A 5,535-nucleotide genomic window follows, 5' to 3' on the forward strand; every position below is an offset into this window, starting at 1 on the left:
TTAGGGGGTCTAAGGAGGAAAATAAGTTCAGGAAAAGTGACAGAGAAAGGTTAAGGTCTAACCAGAGTGACCTTCAGCAAGGGCATCACTTGCTGGGCGCTTGAAGAAACGAACAACCCCAGGCTTTAACCAGACCTTCACTTTAACCAGTTTCTACATGATACCAATGCACGGTAAACACTGAGTACACAGGCACAAAACGCAGAGATGTGAAGTCAGTCTTTCTGCTAGAAAACTACTGAAGCAACATGCATGTATAATAATATAAAAATATTCTTTATCTGAATACAGACAAAACCATATTAACCTGAAAGATAATTAGGGATGTGAAATAGGAGGTTATCAAATATATGTGAAACAAAAAGCAAAATAATAAATATTTTATAGGTATCATTGTAGTTAAGAATGTTACATCCTAGGAGATAGGCCGCAGCAGACACAAAGTGAATTTTATAAGTTTTATTGCAGACCTGCACAGGGACTGCAGGCAACCCATGCAAGGGAGCACTGCAGCCCCCCAAACCTGCACAGGGATGCAGGTAACCCACACAGGGGAACACTACAGCCCCCCAAACCTGTGCAGGGACTGCAGGCAACCCACGCCTCCAAAGAGACTGGAGCACTGCAGCCCCCCAAACCAGCGCAGGGACTGCAGGCAACCCACGCCTCCGAAGAGACTGGAGCACTGCAGCCAACCAAACCTGCGCAGGGACTGCAGGCAACCCACGCCTCCGAAGAGACTGGAGCACTGCAGCCAACCAAACCTGCGCAGCCAACAAACTGCGCAGGGACTGCAGCCCCGAGCTTCTAAAATGGCTCCTTTTTATAGGGTGGCTGTCTAGGATGAGCAAGCATCATACAGAAGCTGATGTGGCTGTTAGTCATTGGCTAGGGAGGTCGTGCGCAGTTACGGGGGGGGGTATTACTCAGTGGAGAATTTCAAACATAAACTTCTGATAAGGGTCTCTGACTCAATACAGGATGTTGCTGAACTCTTTGTTCTCAGCATCACAGGGACCTTGTACACTCTTGGCAGCCCCAGCATGTCAGTACTCCTTGAATCTAACATTCCCCCATCTCTTTTGGGCATAAATCAAATCCTTGATTCTTCATCAGTGGGGAGAATGGTATAAGGCTGGGGCTTATGAGAATTTTCTACTTTAGCTGTAGCTATAAGCTAATTAGGTCAGGGGTCCTCCCTAGTATGTGCTGGCACGCTGATAGTGTGCCCTTAGTACTACAAGCTTTACGGAATACTTTCTGCCTTGTGTTTTTCTTCTCTGTACTAACTTCTTACAACTTGCACAAACCTTCTGCAACTTACACTAACCTTCTGCAACTTACACAAACCTTCTGCAACTTACACTAACCTTCTGCAACTTACACAAACCTTCTGCAACTTACACAAACCTTCTGCAACTTACATAAACCTTCAACTTTTATGCACTTTCTTATCCAGAAATAACTGGCCTTCATAACAACTTGCTTTTCCTTTTCTTTTCAAAAGTACCTACACCTTATACCTTCTATTATCAAAACCATACAATTCCTTTCTAACTAATCAGAATTCTTAATTCCTAAAAACCTTAACCTTCAGCAAAGACTAAGTTAGTACTAAGTAATCCTCTTTTAAAGATTGCTTTTGGAGGTGTCCTTTTCATAAGCAGCCTATTGGACACATGACCAATATTCACAGATTATTCTATAGTGGTAGCTATGAGCACATACATAACTTTCATTTACCTTATAGCTTCTCTCTCAGCCAAGGGATTTACACCCCCTTTCTGTATGACTCATAGCAGTACATGCATCAAACCTTAAGATGACTTACTTGGCTTTCCTTTACCTTAGTTTCCCTCCCTCCCTAAAGTCTAATTAAAAGGAGGTCCTTAGTGAGTTCCTCTAGGCATTAGCCATGCATGGACCAGTTGACTTCTGATTTGTGGCTGAAGCAGGGCATGCTGTCCTTCTCGGGGTCAGCTTACAAGGGTTGGCGAGGTCAGTCTTCACTGTCCACAAAGGTGTCTCTGCTGGGACTGCAAGCTTCAGCCGGCTGCGGTGGACCCAGGCGGATATGCCTTCTACCTTGGCAGTAGTGGGAGTTGTCAGGATCATGGTGTCTGGACCCGTTTACGTGGGAGTCAGTCCTTGGGTGGTGTACTGCTAGAAGTGCCTCTTGGACAGTCTTTGAACAGTTTGCTGAGTAACCTATAAAACCTGTAAGTACTTAGGGAAAGGGTGTTACATTTCTACACTTTGCAGTTAGAGTTTAAGTCCTACTGACTACTGCTTCTAGCTGGAATTAGCAGCAGGTCCCAGCCTATAATAGGCATGGGGCATTGAGATAAGAGAAATAAAGGAGACACTAAACATAAAGCAATAAAACCAGACTGTCAATACCCACAGTAGAGATCTTCGAGGGATAAACAAAACTTAAATATTCAAGCAAGGCATAGTAGATGGCCCTTGTGCTATTAGCTTATCTGCTACTTGGAAGAAATACCTTAGGCTCCTGAACGATGTCCTTAGGCCTTCAGTGGCAATTCCCAGCACGCTGGGCAAGGTCAGGTCACAGGTAGCTGGAGCAGGGCTAGAAGAGACTGAACCCTCCCTTCATGGAGCAAGGGGGCAGCTTACCTTCTTATGTCCCTCTTTCCACAGCACAGGTGTGTCAACCGGTGGGGTCCGGAAGCCTGGCAGGCTTCAGTTCAATGACCTTTCTTTCCACTCTGGAGCAGGGCCTTGATGAAAGCTATGAAGCCCCTTAGGGCGCTGGAGCCAAAAGTTGGTATTTCCTGACTTCTTTTGGGCCTTATTTGCCTTTTCTGTTACTTCCTTGGTTATTATAGACCTTAAAAGCCATGCTCAGAAGATCTCACTGAGGGGCTTGACTAAGAGAGCAAAACTGGGTATCCTGTATTTAAAGAACCCTAAGGCAGTGGGTTTTGAAGGGGCCGTATTCCCTAAATCTTCTCCTCGGGGCTGGCTCCAGATAGGAGGTGGGGATTTTCCGGAGCCAAAGCAGAGGAGGGCAGGGGCTGTAGCAAGGTGATGATAACCTCTAACTTATAGTGCTGTTATCTTTTGCCTCACTAAGCAGTGGCTCAGCCCTTGAGCCAGTGCCCAAGGGGGAGAGGCAAGTGCCTGAACCTGTGAGGGGAGCCTGACACTTCTCCTGCAGCCAGCTGCAGCCTGGCTGCCTTTTCTTTCTCTACCTCTGCTGCTATACTGGGCTGCATACTGACTGTGCCACCTGCCTGCAGGTGGGTGCTGGTGATAGTACGCTAAACTCTCTATGTTTTCTATGGGTCTAGCAATCCTTGGTTTGGCCAGTCTGCTCTTAAGTTGGCCATTCCAGTAGCAGACAAACAAACCAAATATGCACACAAAACAAACAAAACTTCTAAACCAAAACCAAAGGGAGAAGGCAGCGTCCTGCATTCCCCGACTGACCAGGTGGGGAGAAATCAGGTGGCGTCCTGCCTGCTCCACTACACCCTTTTCCAACCAGAGCTCTGTTTCCAAATATTCAAAGAGGAAGCTTATTTACCAAACAGTCTCAAGACTCCAAATGTTTCAAATCAGCCAAATTCCGTTTCAAACGGCAACTGCCAGAGGCTGGCCAGCTACCAACGTCTGCTGCAGCCCACTCCGTGAGGAGGGGTCTTACACGGCCAATCTCGCTGGGGCCTCCATCTGTTACATCCTAGGAGATAGGCCGCAGCAGACACAAAGTGAATTTTATAAGTTTTATTGCAGACCTGCACAGGGACTGCAGGCAACCCATGCAAGGGAGCACTGCAGCCCCCAAAACCTGCACAGGGATGCAGGTAACCCACACAGGGGAACACTGCAGCCCCCCAAACCTGTGCAGGGACTGCAGGCAACCCATGCCTCCGAAGAGACTGGAGCACTGCAGCCCCCCAAACATGCGCAGGGACTGCAGGCAACCCACGCCTCCGAAGAGACTGGAGCACTGCAGCCCCCCAAACCTGTGCAGGGACTGCAGGCAACCCACGCCTCCAAAGAGACTGGAGCACTGCAGCCCCCCAAACCTGCGCAGGGACTGCAGGCAACCCACGCCTCCGAAGAGACTGGAGCACTGCAGCCAACCAAACCTGCGCAGCCAACAAACTGCGCAGGGACTGCAGCCCCCCAAACCTGCACAGGGACTGCAGCCAACCCATGCAAGGGAGCACTGCAGCCAACCAAACCTGCACAGCCAACAAACTGCACAGGGACTGCAGCCCCCCAAACCTGCACAGGGACTGCAGCCCCGAGCTTCTAAAATGGCTCCTTTTTATAGGGTGGCTGTCTAGGATGAGCAAGCATCATACAGAAGCTGATGTGGCTGTTAGTCATTGGCTAGGGAGGTCGTGCGCAGTTACAGGGGGGGGTATTACTCAGTGGAGAATTTCAAACATAAACTTCTGATAAGGGTCTCTGACTCAATGCAGGATGTTGCTGAACTCTTTGTTCTCAGCATCACAGGGACCTTGTACACTCTTGGCAGCCCCAGCATGTCAGTACTCCTTGAATCTAACAAAGAATACTTTAACTAATAAACACATTGTTAAATAAACAAGTATAGGTATTTCTTACCTCATCAAATAAGTAGATAGCTAACAGCATTATGTATATATGTATGATGTATGTGCATATTTATATAAGCATAAAGTATCTAGACAGATACTTTGATACCTAAGAGCTCACGGAAGATATTATATCATTTTATGCACAAATACCTGCTTAAGAAGGATGGCATTCTCTCATAGAACTTTAATACAATTATAAAAATCAGAAAAATTAATGTTGATACAATGTCATTGTCTAATCCATGCTCCATATACAGTTTTACATACGGCTGAAAAGTGTCTATTTTAATAGATATTTTCCCTAGTCTAAAATACCACCCAGCATTATGCATTAAATGTAGTTGTCATCTTTCTTTAGTCTGCTAAAGAAACAGTTTCTTAACTTTTTTTGAGTAACCTTACTAGTTTTAAAAATACTGAATGTCCCTCAATTTAGGCTTGAGTAATAGTTTCTCTTCTTTAGAGTCAGGTTATGCATTTTGGCAGGAACTCGGGTAAGTAGTGTTGCATCTTTGTCAGTATATAATATTAGGAGACATGTAGGTCTGTTCATTTGTCTCAAGATTGGTGGTTCCCTGATCTCATCACCAAAAAGTTATTCTTTTTCCTTTGTAATTAATATGGAATTGGTGGGAAATATTTTACAACTGTATACATATCCTATTCATGATTAAATATTCACCCACTAATTAGAATGTCAATATTATTCTTGCTTGAATTAATTATTGTATTGATAGTTGTAATTATTGTATTGACAGTTGCCAGGTGGTAAATTTTATATATTTGACAAAAGGTAGCTTGTTCAAGGAAAAAGCTATTATTATATTTTATTTCAATAATTTTTATGTTTTTCAGGTGTTACCAGTGGGCAGATTCTGCAACCAGAAAACACCATCATTATTATGGTGTCAACATAAGAGTTCAACTTCTGTCATGTGAT

The 5,535-nt window shown here is 45.1% G+C and overlaps 2 long non-coding RNA genes across 2 annotated transcripts; both read right to left on the bottom strand.

Moving 5' to 3' along the window:
• Positions 1–1,274: 1,274 nt before the first annotated feature.
• LOC136404488 (uncharacterized) lies at positions 1,275–1,865 on the bottom strand. The gene is made up of 3 exons (XR_010751259.1): positions 1,847–1,865; positions 1,411–1,743; positions 1,275–1,310 (listed from the first exon to the last, which is right to left on the bottom strand). It is a non-coding gene; the product is annotated as an uncharacterized lncRNA (long non-coding RNA).
• A 264-nt stretch (positions 1,866–2,129) lies between these two features.
• On the bottom strand, positions 2,130–4,165 carry LOC136404487 (uncharacterized). The gene is made up of 3 exons (XR_010751258.1): positions 3,867–4,165; positions 3,551–3,814; positions 2,130–2,891 (listed from the first exon to the last, which is right to left on the bottom strand). It is a non-coding gene; the product is annotated as an uncharacterized lncRNA (long non-coding RNA).
• Positions 4,166–5,535: the final 1,370 nt, after the last annotated feature.

Source organism: Saccopteryx leptura, chromosome 4 (genome assembly GCF_036850995.1).
Source record: "Saccopteryx leptura isolate mSacLep1 chromosome 4, mSacLep1_pri_phased_curated, whole genome shotgun sequence".
In the NCBI taxonomy this organism is placed as follows: domain Eukaryota; kingdom Metazoa; phylum Chordata; class Mammalia; order Chiroptera; family Emballonuridae; genus Saccopteryx; species Saccopteryx leptura.